The sequence below is a fragment of the Mauremys mutica genome, chromosome 5 (assembly GCF_020497125.1).
Source record: "Mauremys mutica isolate MM-2020 ecotype Southern chromosome 5, ASM2049712v1, whole genome shotgun sequence".
Classification (NCBI taxonomy): domain Eukaryota; kingdom Metazoa; phylum Chordata; order Testudines; family Geoemydidae; genus Mauremys; species Mauremys mutica.
The window spans coordinates 87,773,338-87,788,470 of record NC_059076.1 but is presented as its reverse complement, the minus strand read 5'-3'; the positions used below and the strand labels follow the sequence as shown (position 1 = coordinate 87,788,470).

General features: G+C 42.8%; 1 protein-coding gene and 1 long non-coding RNA gene across 5 annotated transcripts in view; one reads left to right on the top strand and one right to left on the bottom strand.

The window, feature by feature from the left end:
* LOC123370809 overlaps positions 1 to 14,331 on the top strand; it is a 60,970-nt gene extending 46,639 nt beyond the window's left edge. Inside the window, exons 2-3 of the long non-coding RNA XR_006579562.1 lie at positions 4,020 to 4,115; positions 14,273 to 14,331. This is a non-coding gene — a long non-coding RNA (uncharacterized LOC123370809). The remainder of the gene's footprint in view (positions 1 to 4,019; positions 4,116 to 14,272) is intronic.
* MTUS1 (microtubule associated scaffold protein 1) overlaps positions 1 to 15,133 on the bottom strand; it is a 201,060-nt gene that overhangs the window by 88,932 nt on the left and 96,995 nt on the right. The gene's annotated exons all lie outside the window — the stretch shown is intronic.

Here is a 15,133-nt window from a genome sequence, read left to right as displayed (position 1 = left end):
GGGGAACTAAAGAGGCCAGAGCTCTTGCAACTACAGAAAGATTGGTCCTTCAACCAAAGGGGTTGAAGTGTCTGGAAATCGATTATAGGTGAGAAACCTGCTTAGGGAAAGACAGTAACTGGCTGAAATTAGGTTTTAGTCTTGCAAGTGTATTCTTACTTTTGACTGTTTGTAAATCTAACCTTGATTCCTTTTATTTGGCATCACTTAACCTGTTAGTTCTGTTTAATAAACTTGTTTTACTTTTTAACTATAAACTAACCCAGTACTTTGATTAAAATAGAGTGTTTGTGAATTCCAGTAAGGTGGTAAGAGGCTGACGTACTGTTTCTTTAAAGGGAATAGCAAACGTAGTAAGTTTTCTAAGTGTACCAGGAAAGGGTTTGGGGAAATACAGCACTGGGGGTGTGTTTGGGGTCACCCCTGCATCATGTAATGGGTGAGAGAGACTACAGTGGGGCTCTCAGTGTTGTAGGTAGGTGCTGAACCAGGGTTGCACAAAACAGACATACAGAGGGGACTGCACATTTGAGGCATTTAAAAGCACCCAGGGTTACATGGCAAGTGACAAACCCTTACTGGTCTGGATTGCACCCCAGAATGTGACAGCCAGTAGCTTTGTCAGAGGAAATGAGGTAGATTTGGCACGGTTGTTCTTGGCAAATCCATGCTGGCTATCAGGGGCGGCTCCAGGCCCCAGCAAGCCAAGCGCGTAACTTGAGACTGCAAGTCACGGGGGGCACTCTGCCGGCGCCACAAGGGTGGCAGGCAGGCTGCCTTCAGCGGCTTGCCTGCAGAGGGTCCGCTGGTCCCACGGCTTCTGAGGGACCAGCGGACCCTCCGCAGGCAAGCCACCGAAGGCAGCCTGCCTGCCATGCTTGGGGCAGCAAAATGCCTAGAGCCGCCCCTGCTTGCTATTCATTATAACCCTCTTATCCTCCAGGCACTTACAAATTGGTTGCTTAATAATTTGTTCCAGTATCTTTCCATTTACCAAAGTTAGGCGGAGTGGTTCATAGTTCCTCAGGTCCCTACTGTTTGCCCTTCTCCCAGTCTTCTGGGACCTCACCTGTCATCCAGGAGTTCTCGAAGATAATTGCTAATGGTTCCAAGATTGCATCAGCTAGTTCCCTAAATCCCCTAGGATGAATTTCATCAGGCCCTGCCAATTTGAAAACATCTAACTTATCATAAATAGTCTTTAACCTGTTACTTCCCTGTTGTGGCTTGCATTCTTGCCGCCTTATTAATATTAATCATGTTGAGTATCTGGTCACCTTTTTAGTGAAGACTGAAGCAAAATGGCATTAAACACCTCAGCTTTCTTGAGGCTCTCATTCATTATTAGCTCTCCTTTCCCACCAGGACCTACACTTTCCTTAGGGCTAGTCTACACTTACCTGCCGGGTCGACGCGGTGAGTTTGACTTCTCGGAGTTCGAACTATCGCGTCTAATCTAGACGCGATAGTTCGAACTCCCCGCGCGCTCCGGTCGACTCCGGTACTCCACCACTGCAAACGGCGGTGGCGGAGTCGACCTTGGAGCCGCAGACTTCGATCCCGCGGCGTCTGGACAGGTAAGTAGTTCGAACTAGGGTACTTCGAGTTCAGCTACGCTATTCACGTAGCTGAACTTGCGTACCCTAGTTCGACCCCCACCCTTAGTGTAGACCTGCCCTTAGTCTCTCTCTTGCTCCTAGCGTATTTAAAAAAACCTTTTCTTATTGTCTTTTATATTCCATGCTAGGTGCAACTCATTTTGTGCCTTAGCCTTTCTGATTTTGTTCCTACATTCTTGTACTAATTTATATGCTTCCTTAACTTGTCTATAATTTTCACTTTTTCTATTTTTAGGTTATTAATGAGCTCCTGATGGAGCCCTGTGGGCCTCTTACAAGTCTTCTCTTTTTCCTTTGCATTGGGATAGTTTTCAATTGTCTCCTTGAAAAACTGCCAGCTCTTCTGAACTCCTCTCCCAATGCCTCCTAAGATTTTCTTCCCATTGGACCTACCAGTTCTGAGTTTGTTCAAGTCAGCTTTTTTTTTTTTTTTTTTTTTTAAGTCCATTGTTCTGCTGCTGCTGCTTTCACTTCTTCCTTTCCTTAGAATCATGAAATCTATTATTTCATGGTCATTTTCACCCAAACTGCCTTCTGTCTTCAGATTCACTACTAAGTCCTCCTTGTTGGTTAGAATCAAGTCTAAAATGGCTGTCTCCCAGTTACTTCCTCCATTTTCTGAAACAAAAATTGCCCCCAATAGATTCCGAGAACTTACTTTTGTTTTCCTTAATAAAAAATTTCCAATAAGTTCATTAGCAAAACCAGATTCAAGTAGAAGTGAGTAAAAATATTGGAAACAAATGGTAACCAAAACATGCTTTCTTGAGACTGAACTTGTATGGCGGCATTTCCCTCATCTCCTACAAAACAGCTTATCCCTAAGTACTTTCTCCAGCATTTTCAACCAGTTTGGTTGACCTCTTCTCATAAAAATCAAGCCAACTGGCTGCTTTTCCTCACAGATTGAAGGAATACCTGAGGGTTCATCTGTACTCCAGAGATAGTTTCAAAAGTTCATCTTACCGTAAACAGGATAGCTCCTGCTGTTTGCATTTTTTACCTCCAACCCCTGTAATCTATTGATTAGCATTTTACTCAGACTGTAAATGGGTTTTATCATGAATGATACAATGCTTCGTTTACATGTGACCAGCCCGAGTGAGATAAGCATTTCTTCCCCACACCTGGCAGGAGAATGTGGTTTACCTTTTGGTGATCTGTCTTAACTCAAATCTAGAGAAGGTAATTTTTAGTAAAAATGGTTACTGACCTTTCCGTAACTGTTCAACACGGTTGCACATGGCCATTCCACTGTAGGTGTGTGCATGCGTTCTAGTGCGCATTTGTCAGTTTTTCCCTTACCGGTACCTGTCAGGGTGGAAAAAGCGCCCTCTATTGCCTTGCACACTGTGCTCAGACAGGAAGGACAGAGCTGCCCCCTACCATCTTCAGTTCCTTCCTACTGGAAGACAGAGGGAAAGGAGGGTGGGTTGTAGAACTGACCCATGCAACGCATCTCGAAAAACAGTTACAAAAAAGGTTAGTAACAGTTCAAGTGATTGCTCATGTCCATTCCACTGTAAGTGACTCACAAGTAGTCCCAACTGGAGGTGGGTTCGGAGTCTATTTTAACAGGGAGTGGAGGACTATTTGTTCAAATTTAGAATCATCTCTAGATTGCCTCTCACTATGCTACGTCTCAAACATGTGATGTGATGACCAGATTGCCACTTTGCAAGTGTCTAACAGGGGAACTTTAGCTAGAAAGGTTGCTTGGGATCTAGTCGAATGACCCAACACTCTATTCAGTGGCATCATACTAACCAAATGGTAACATAGGTGAATACAACTGGATATCCAAGATGATATCCCTTGAGTGGTAACAGGACTGCCCTTCATTCTGTCCACAAAAGCAATGTACAATTGAGTTGAAGACCTGAAAGTTTCAGTCTGTTCCAGATAAAAATGCTAAAGCTCTTCTAACTTCCAGAGAGTGCAGTCTCCCTTCAGTCTTATTACCATGATACTTTGGGAAGATGGTTTGGTTAATATGAAAAATGGAAACCACCTTCATAAGAAACCTTGGGTGAGAATGAAAGTAGACTTTGTCTCCAAAAACTGTATATGGAGGATCTGGTACTAGTGCCTTCAACTCCCCCACTTTGCTGAATGATGTAATGGCTACTAAAAATGGTATTTTCATCAAAACGTGCAACAGAGAACAAGCTGCTAGAGTTTCAAGGGTGGTAGGGTAGCCACCAGGTTTGCTAAGACTAGATTCAGGCTCCATGGGGGAAATATAGGGATATGTACCTATGGAAATAGCCTGTCCAAGCTCTTTAAAAATCTTAGCTATTGAGTTGGAAAAATAGAATGGTTATCAGTAGGTAGACGGAATGCCAATATAGCCACTAGGTGTATTCTGATCCAACTGACCTCCAGTCCTTGGTGTTTCAGGGACAGAAGACAGTCCAGCACATGCTCAACAGAAATGAGGACTGAGGAAACCTCTTTCAATCTGGACCAGATGGAAAACCTCTGGTATTTAACTAGGTAAGCAGCACATCCTGAACTTCTCTAAAGCAGGACTCTTCTGCTGATGCTAACCATGAATCCTCCAGTCTGTCAGATGAAGGGTGGAGGAGGTGGTTGAGTGTCTATGAAATCAAGTCTGTGTGAAGCAGGAGTGACAGTGGGGATTGATAGGTAAGTGTAAGAGGTCTGAAAACTAGTAGTTGAAGGGCCATGCCAGGGCAAACAGCATAAGATGGGCCTGTCTTTCTTGACCTTGCACAGAACTCAGGCAGAAGAGGGATAGGGAAAGTGTACAGGAAACACTGACAACAATAGCAGAAAAGTATCCATCAATGAACTCAGGCTGTGGCCTGCTCAGAAGCAAAAAACTGTTGACGTTTTCTGTTGCGAACAGATCCACTTGAGTTCTCCAGCGTTGGAAAATGGACCTTGCTATGTCTGGGTGAAGGGACCATTTGTGAGGATTGATAAACAGCCTAGTCAGGCAATCAGCCACCACATTCTGAACTCCTGGGAAGTGGGCCACTTTCAAAAGTGAAGTTGCTGATGCAGAAGTTCCAAAGCATAATTGCTTCCTGAAAGAGTAGTGAAGCTTGGGCATCCCTCCATTAGTTTACATAAAATATGTCCGTTGTATTGTCAGTCAGCACCAACACGCCTCTTCCCTTGATGTGAGAAAGGAACACCATGCAAGTTGACAGGATAACTTGCAATTCCCTGATATCTGTGTAGTCTGAGATCTTGGGGAGATCAGAGACCTTGGTCCTGCACGGGGCCCAAATGAGCCCCTCAAGCCAGGTCCGAGGCATCAGAGACTAATGTAAGGGACTGTCGAGGTGGGGTAAAGGGAACTCCCTTGCAGACATTGGCTGAATCCATCCACCAATCTAGGAAGAATAAGATCTGTTATGGCTCATGCACTAGCATGTCTCTGTGTTGCCTCCTTGGAGAATATACCGTAGCCAACCAGCCTTGTAGCAGTCAAACTCAACTTGGCATATTGGACTGCACCAGTGCATGCTGCCATGTGTCCCAATAAAACTAAGGCTTCTACCATGAGAGGTTAAGCTTTCAAGCCTAGAACGATAACTTTGCATTGTCTGAAGCCTCTTCAAATGGGAGCTCCTGGACTCTGCAACCAATGAAGGACCTCATTGTGATGGTGGAGGCCATGTTGCGAGCTGCAGAATCTGCTGCATCCAAACCAGCTTGCAGCACTGTTCTGGCAACCACCTTATCCTCCTTGATTGTGTCTAAAACTGTTTCACATAATCTGGGAACTTGTCTTTGAACTTTTGAACTGTATCCCAGGGTAAAATTATAGTGCCCCTAAACTTGCTGGTTTGTAATATGAAGCTGTAACCTGCCTGTGAAAATTCCTCCAAAATAAGTCCAGCATTTTGGCTTTTTTAATGGGGTTCATGCCTGGGGACCCTGTGTCACACTTTCTTCCTCTCTCTCTCATTGGTTGCCAACACTAGAAGGGAGCTGTGAGGGGGATAATGATAAGGGTTCAAGCACCTCTGCGAGGGGACATAGCACCACCTTTCCACCCTTTTTGTTGTAAGTAGCAGGGAAGCAGAGGTCTGCCAAAGAAGCTCGGTGGGTTCTAAAATAGCATAATAGGCTATCTTACCCCGGACCACTGATGACAAAATGCCCACAAGACTGTTGGACTTTTCCTGGTGAATATCCAGGGTCAAAGCCAACCACTTCAACAACTTCTGATGTGGCCTGAAACCAACAGGAAATGAGAAAATAGGATCTGCCACAATTGCCTCATCAGGAGAATATGAAAAGGATGCCAATTGTACTGGTGGCTGGTCCAGTCCCTGTTCTTCTCCTGAATCTGCTCAGCATCAATGTAGGCATAGGTGTGAACTCTGTGGGTGCTCCAGCCCTGAAGCACCCAGGGAAAAAATGAGTGGGTGCTTACCATCCACTGGTAGCCAGCTCCCCCCGCTGATCAACTCCAACATCTCCTGCCCGCCATGGATCAGCTGTTCCATGGTATGCAGGAAGCACTGGTAGGGAGGGAGAGGAGCAGGGACGGGGCATTCTTGGAGGGGACGGAACTGGACAGGAAGAGTAGGGAAGGGGCAGAGTGGGGACAGGAAGAGGCGGGGTGGGGCCTTGGGTGAAGGGCCCGGGGTGAGGGAGGGTTGAGCACCTCAGAGGAAGTTAGAAGCTGGCCCCTGTGAATGTGGGGATGCTAACTGAGTCAGTGTTCCTGAAGGGCAGGAGATAGCTGGCTGAGATGGATGTGGAGACTCTTGATTGAGTGGGAACCCTCAAGGGTTCCAAAAGGACCACTGTGGGTGGCCTCAGTCCCCAACTGTGCATAGCCCAATGGTCCTTTCTGCAAGCATCTTGTTGATGTTGAGGCTGAAACCAAGGTGGGCAGGTAGTATATTCTTGATGGAAAGAACAGCTAGGTTGGGACACCCAGGAGTCCACTTCAGAGTCTGATGAAGAAAAATCCTCTTCTTTCAAACTTGGTAGGGCTGTACCTGTTGGTACCAGTGAAGTAGATTCAGACTATGAAGAAAGAGAGATCATCTGTGGTTCTCTGTGATGGTACAGTCTTAAAATCAGTATACTAACAGCCAAAACTGCTGGACCTGCGCAGTGCAGATGTGAAGCCGGTAATGTTGGTAGATGGGTGCTGGTGCCAGGGAAGACTCCTGAACTGCCCGTGATGGTGATACCAAGAGGTTCAACAACTCTCGTGCAGCCTCAAATGCCTCTGAAGTAGATGGTATTGAAAAAGAAGCCTGCAGGACTGGGACATGATGTGATCCCAATGATGGTATTTCAAGAGTCAGCATCAACAGGCCCATATTAGGCTCTGGAGTCAACAACTGCCCCTGCTTAGAAGTACACTCCAGTAAGTGTCCTCTTTGAGTGCACTCAGGTCTTTAGAGGAAATTGACCTCTTCAGCTCCTTTGATGACTGTAGTCTGAGTCTGATTTACAGTGCCTCCTCTTTGGTACCAGTAACGCTGGAGGAGCACTACTGAGGCCTGGTCTATGCTAGGATACTACTTATGGTGTGAAAAATACACCCCTCTCAAGCCATGCAGTTAAATGGACCTAACCTGCAGTGTAGGCAGCGTTAGATCAATAGGAGAATTTGGTTGGGGAAGTGAAATAGCTACACCAATCGGAGAACGCTGGCACCACTGCAGCATTTTAAACCTTGACAAGCCCTAATTGATGCAGAGGTGATTGGTATCCAGACTGTAGATTGTTCAAGATGGAGCACAGAAAGCCAATTCCAGGAGGAGATATCCAAGTCAGACTGCCCTTTCCTTTTGGAGCAGGGCTTAAAGCCTTCACAGACACTACATCTATCACTTACATGAGCCTCCCCCATGTACTTAAGGTAGCTGGGGTGCGGATTGCTGATAGCATTGCTTAACCACAAGAGTGGCAGGACTCAAAACCTAGAGCATGCAGCATATCTCCTGTACCAGGTCCAGTAGCCAGTTGATGTGGCTCTGGCACCCAAACAAATTTTAAAACTACATTAACCAACCATACAGAAACTAAAAGGGCACTATTTTCACACTAGACCACAAGACTTGCAGAAGTCCAACAGCTGGTAGGAAAGACCTGAGGAGAGGGTCAGGGGCAGCTCCACCCTTTATGCCTGCTTGCAATATGTGCTTGTGCCACTCTGACGGGTATCACCTAAGGGAACAACCTCTGACAAGTGTGCACATACACACGTACAGTGGAATGGACATGTGGCATCACTCAAAGACTATTACAGACTCACACCCCTGCTCACGTTTTCCATATATACATCTTGCAATGATTATGACCACTGGTGTGACATAGGCTTTCATTGGAGACCATTCTTTTGGTGAACCCAGGGGATCCCTGCACCCCTACATTCTCCTTTGCCCTCTGGCAGTTAGCATCAAGAGGTCCTGGGGTCACAATTTAAGTTAGCCTGATAGTGCTAATGTCACCAAATGTGAAAATTCTCTGCATTTGTTTTCATGAATATTTTAAATATGTTTTTTCTTCCATCTAACTATGCACCATACAGGTCTGATCGAAGTAGAATCTAGATCTGCAGGTCAATCTAACAGACCAACCACCATAGGCACCAACTTTTCCCAGCGCCGGTGGGTGCTCAACCCTCCCATCACCCCCAGCCGCACCCCGATTCCATCCTGACACACCCCCTCCTGTCGCTACCCCGCCCCCCATTCCAACCCCTTCCCCAAAGTCCCCGCCCCAACTCCGCCTCTTCCTTGCCCCTATTGGACTCCTTCCCCAAATCCCCGCCCTCGCCTCTTCCCTGAATGCGCCACATTCCCCTTCATCCCGGCACTTGCTGCCATGAAACAGCTGTTTTGCAGCAGCAAGCGCTAGGACCTAGGGTGAGAAGCGGGGACACTACACACACAGGGGAAGAGGTGGAGGTGAACTGGGGCAGGGGGGACAGGGCGGGGAGCTTGGCTGCTGGTGGGTGCAGAGCACCCACCAATTTTTCCCCATGGGTTCTCCAGCCCCGGAGAGCCTATGCTGACCACTTCATCCATCTAATCAATCATACTGCTGACACTGCAGTACCTCCTCTAGTAGCCTCATACATGCTGAATTGAAAAGATGTAGCACAGAACCCCATAGAACCACACCTGAAACTGTTCTGAGGGCACTGGTCTTTAACAGTTGACCCAATATGACTTTCACAACAGAGAAATGAATAGAACTAATGAAATAAGATTCCTTCCATCTCAGCTACAGGTAACAAGTATGAACAAAACTTCCGTCATCTATCAAAGGCAACTGGACTAAATCAGAATGGACATCTGACTTCTGTGAACCACTAGTCTCCAAAGCATAAGCCAGGTTGATTTTCTTTACCTCTTCCAAAAGAGTCCAACTTGCAAATCTGTTGCCTTTCCACGGTCTTCTTAGGTCACCTTACCCCAAAGTGGCAGTTATACAGCGTGGTATTTGTTGAAGATCCATGTGAAGACATTTTGAGCTTTGGCACCTTGTCTACCCATAGAGGCATTAAAAGGTAGACTATAAAACCAATACCCTCCCCACCCCCTGATGTTCTTCAGTGATGAGGGGTAGGTGTTCTTTTGCAGGTTGTGAGTTAAAACCTCTGTACCTAATGAATGACACTGGTCTACAACACCAGTGATTCTTGCACTTGTGACATGAATCTGTAACAAAAGTAATGGCTCATATGGTCCCATTTCATTCAGTAACAGCCCCACAGTACTACAAGTGGAGAAGACACTATGCAGCAAGATTTTGACTGATTAAAGTCAAATTAAACCTACTTCAGTCAACAAGTAACCTGACAACTCTCTTCCTCTACCAGTATTACACGTTTCAAAATGCAAGGGCTTGTGTGCCTACAAAGTTCAAATTGCTAACAGTACAGTACAAAACAATGAACCAATTCATCATAGTCTTGAAATCAAGCTACAAGTACCGAAACTATCATGGTCCAGCACTGAAGCTAAATGGCATCACTTTCCTCAAAGAATTATTGCTTTGTGCTGTAGAAAGTTAAAATTAAAATGAGCAGTTTGGTAATAGAAATGCTTTGTTTTCCTAATACCACAAGTCATCTGCCCTTTGATACCAGGCTCACTTGTACAGATTTCACCACTGGCATGAGAAAGGCTTGAATTTGAAAATTTTAAAAGCCTTTATTTAAAAGCCATTAAGATTGCTAAGTGGTATGGTTACCTCTTTGTTACAAAACCCAAATGCTAGAAAGCAAGGAAACAGAGTTATATAATAAATCTTATATTGCTTAAACACATATATATTGTTCGTATCAAGGAAACAAAATGCATTTTGGTGCACACAATAACCCTAATTAGAATCCCCAGATTACTGGAGCTTTATGTATTTTTCTTTTCCTGATTTTAGCACCTAAGTTACTCTTTTAGGAAGTAGAGTGCAAAATATCAGTTTTATTAATTTTTTTACTTTGATATCAAAGAAGGCTTCAGGTGCACTTCATAGATAATTAAAAATACACCCCAACTAAGAGCCACAGTAACAAACCAACCACGTACCACAGACAAAAAGGGGCCGCATATATAAGTTTCCCCATCTCTGCTCTCTCAAAACCCCACTTCTTCCTCCCCAGACATAAAAACCCCACAGCCTCAGCTAAACAACCAACTATGCAAGGCTTACATTCGAGGCTGACCAATGTGTGTCATTATCCTATGCATAATTACATTCTTTACAAAATGAATTTTGAAATTATGGGTGTATATTTGTTGAAGGTCATAATTAAGGTTCTTGCGATAAGAAAAATCAATTTTTTTTACTTTTACACACACAGTAAGTCATACTTGATTAAGAACTACTGCCTTGCTGTAGTGTCTATTTTCTTTTAAATATTTCATGTTTCCTTATGCAAGTAAAACAAAACATTTTTTTAAATTTGGCACATCACCATATTGCCAAGGTAAAGGTCTGAGTGCTGCTGATAATTAATTGTGGCTCTTCATCTCATTCAATGCACAATGGAGAAGTGTACATCACATCTGAAGTCAAGTTAGCCAGACGTATGACAGCTTTGCTTTATTCCAATATTGGTGAAGTACTAAAAATCATGACCCATTAAGTGACAGACTAGAACCCACTGTCATTTGTTCCATAGCCAGCATCCAAAACTAGACCTTCCTGCTAAGCAACTGAACATCTCTCTGCTTTAGTTACCTCATCTGAAAAAATCAGCTAGTAATGCACTTGGTGCTTTTTTCTATAGCCTTTTAATCATTTTACACAGATGAGCATTATCCCCCAACTTACTAGTGTAACTAAGTGCAGGAATTTGAGCAGATTTATGAGAGTGTCAAATGGTCTACATAATCCTTTCGCAGGTTAAACTTCCTCGGTGACCTCATCTTCAACAGGCCTGGGCACATTCTCCCACTGCCAAAATGGGAGTGGCACTCAAAGTGGGCAGGAAAAGCAAGAAGAGTAATTTGGCAAATCCTGGCGTTTCCTTTCAGTTTTCAGAAGTTCAAGGGGAAACTCAGTACTTCAACTTATGGGGGAGAAGAGAGAAACAAAAGTCAGCCTTAAAATGGGAAGGTGGCTCTAATCTTAAAGTATTATGGAAAGGGGTCAGCTCCTCTCCATAAAAAGCCACAGCTGTCAATGGAAATGGTCATGAATTTATAACTCCAACCACTTGAGGATAAATCTATAGGTGACAGCTAATGAAATCTTCCTTTAGCTCACGTTCTTTTAGCTGAAACCAACCAATTAAGGACTATATTTAGATGTAGTGCCCAATTTGGGGCTCATTGAAGTCTGTGGCCAAAACCGTCCATTGACTAATAGGAATAAGCTTGGGTCCAAAACTCTCCACTACAAAAAACTTCCCTTTACTACAACCTAGTCTCTTCAAATTATGCCAGTGCATGAGATGGGACTATATTGAAAGTCTGAAGAGGTAGTTTACAAGCTGTTGGAGCTAGGAGGAGACAGACAAAAACAAAAGTTTCAAATAATTCTTTGAAGAGATGGAACAAAACCTGACAAAGTTTTCAGAAACACACTCCTTTACTGCCATAGTAAATATGGCAATTTAATCTAAACACGTTTAACAAGCCAAATTTATGAAAGATGCAAAATAGGGTTTATAATGAACAGCTGTTACAACCATAACTATGGGAAAGTTACTAGCTCTCCACAACACTATGCAAAGCTTTCAATTCAGTTTACTGCAATTAAACCTCAAGCTTAAATGGGGCATTCATGCCCATCATCGAATTCTTAAATAGTACAATGAAAGATCAGATATTTTATATAAAATAAATAACTGATTAAGTCATTTCATGTTTAGGCAGCTTGTTAGGAAATCAGGTTGGGTCACCTCTAGCAGTCAGGCAGAGATTCCTCCCCTTCCCTGCCTCATGTATTCTGGGTTTTTCTGAAGGGTCAGAGTTGGCCATAGCTGGAGATGGGACATTGGATGGCATAGCCCAGTGCTCTGAGCACTCTCTCAGCTGCTTGGCTGGCTGGCTCTTGTTCATATACTCAGGGTCTGACTGATCGCCCCATGTAGGGGGGGAAGTGAGGAAGAAGTTTACCAACAGTCTCATCTGGGGGCAATCTTGAGGTTTTCCCCCCCTTCCTCTGCAGCATGGAGCGCAGGTCTGATTGAGAGATACCCAATTCTCTGCCACTGCAGGGCTTCACACATTGGTCCCCCCCCCCATTCTCTGCCTGCAGCACAGTAGTCTCCTGTGGGCTGTAATATTTTGGTCGAATTTTGATTTAGTGTGCAAGTGCTGTTGGTGGCCTGAGATACAGAGAAGATCATACTAGATGATGGGGTGGTTCCTGCTGACCTTAAACTGACTAAGCACAGACTTAAAAGTAATTTGAAGGTATGGATGGAAGTTAAAATAGGCAGGATAAAAAACATTAAGTTTAGTAGATAACAGCATCAAGTTGCATTGTCCATTTCAATCAAGCATTTGGGATTGAAATTAAAGGACTGGTGGTTCTGTATGGTTGCCAAAACAGATGATCAGAACTGGCAGTTATCTGTAGTGCTGAGAAGATTTCACCATAAGTTATTCTGGTGCTTTTTTGTCATTACAGAATAGAATATATGATACTAGTCTTAAGAATAACTAGTATTCGTTTCCATAGGATTTTTACCCAATACAGTGCCAATAAATATGGCTGAGACACTCTGAAACAGATGTGTATGACAATAATTTGGAATATGCTATACTAACTTTTGAGTTCAAATAAGTATGTCATACTGATTACACTGAAGATTTTGCTCTATAGTTACTGCTAGAGTGGTATTCCTTGTCTTGTGAAATTAAGATTTATCATTACGTACAGGTTGCATCATTTCTGCTTTATTAAACTAAATCGGTCTCTGGTAGGCTTTTGGATTAGTTAGTTTCTTATAGCAGTTTCAGAGGCATTTTTGATAGCTCCTTGCTACTGTATCAAATGACTTTGCAGTCATTTGACTATCCTGTGTTTTAGTTATTTCTAAAACAAACAGTACTATAGGAAAGTTGATTTTAAAAAAATATTCAGATTAGGCAACAATTTCAAGGTATGAGCCTTCTGGAGATTGTGTGTTATTGTGCTTTGAAGGGACTGCTTTGTTACCCTTAATAATTTGATAGATTCCCACATCACATGGACCACAACACTTGGAGTGGTCTTAAAAACTAAGTTGTACAAACAAATGGTATATGCCTAATTAAAAAGATCCTAGGTCTATACTGATTTGTTTGCTTATTTTAGAGTTTGAGGGGGAAAGGCTTCGGGGGTTGCAATGGTCTGAAATTCTTGTCATGATAGGACTGCATTGGCTGTCTTGATATGAGATGTCATGTTTCCAGGTCAATTAATCAGGCACATACCATTTATCTCTCTCTTTTTTTTTTTAAGCAAGCCAAAAGCAGGATACTAAGATTTTGTTTTGTGAAGACTTGCGAGACTCAAAGTATATGAATAATAAAAGGAACTGTGTAGTTTTACCCACAATCCTTCAAAAATTATAGCACTGCAAACCACTGTAGTTTTGCTCTCAGGTACCATAATTAGGTCCTTCTGTCAAATTTATTGCTTTATATGTTTCAGTAAAAAAGGAAGGAGAATATATGTATGGTGCAAGACAGTCTTTCTCCAACATTCTTAAGGTGACAGCGACCCAGAGATGCTGATCTAATCTGTCACACCAATCATGCATGAAGAGCATTAAGTATTTAAGATCACTTCTATTCACCGTTTTGGTATACATGTTCTTAAACATGTAATATAGAAAATACATTTCCCTCTTCACTGATGAAAATATCAAAAGGATGATTCACATTTAACTCCTCTTCACTTACACATGCCGATTAAGACTTTTTTTGCAATTATTTAAGATTGAGTAAGCTAACAATTGGACATATTAAAATAAGAATGTCTGAGGGAGAGAACTCAAGGATGTTTTAAAAGGTCACACTACGCATGTAGACTTCAGATTTCACATTATCTCTAAGTTTTCTACAGTAGGTATACATACTGTCAAAAGAACAATGGCTTGCTGAGAGACTTTCACAAAATGAGGATAAAAATACAGCATTACAAATTTGTGAATAAGTTCTGATACCATTCCTTATGACAGAAGTTAAATCCTATTTTCCCAGAGGTTCTGAATCTGATCTGTGAACTGCTGGTGGTCTGTGAAGACGTGGCATATCAACCGGTACTGTCTCCTTTATTTTCAATCTGCCAAATTATATTAAATATTACTTTATTACTACAGCTGTATAAGCAATTAGCATAGCTGTCACAAGAATGTTGCACTCATTAAAGGGAAGGAAAGCCATCTATGCAATTGCAACTGGGAAGGGTCCATGATAATCTCTATTAAAACAGAGTCCACTCTATGAAAATATAGTGCAATCACCAGGGCATACTGTGAGACCCAAGGAGGAAACTATTTTTTTTTAATGCAATCAAATCACTGCATTAGGAGACATACTTGCTGATGCTGCAGCAGTATAAATATGCTTATTCCCAATTATCTGAAAAATCAGTGTTATGCATAGGATGATCATGTGCATGAATTTTATTATGCTGTCACCCTTATTTCAGAGTAAGTGGCCCACACAAACTGTATCTGCTCTCAAGTTGCATAAAAACATAATTGTCAATATATTATGCTGTGTTAACAGTGGTAAAGTGCTGATGAATGTATATACTACTACCACCCAGTATTGAATGTGAACTAGTTTAATACATATTTAGCACTGGTCACCCTTTCTGCTGGTGCAGTTACATGCTCTGCTGTTTGTTCAGAAGCACTGATGTGACAAGAGATGAGAAAAGTGAGAAGCATGGTCTAGCTGAACTTTGACTACCATTCCAAGGGCTGTGGGTCATACCTGAAAGCATGAAAGTTAGACAGACAGAACCTCTTTATAGGGATGTTTGTTTAACTAGGACATGTGGCCAGCAATATATTTCATGTACTGTATTCAATAGTTTTTATGAATAGGAATCTC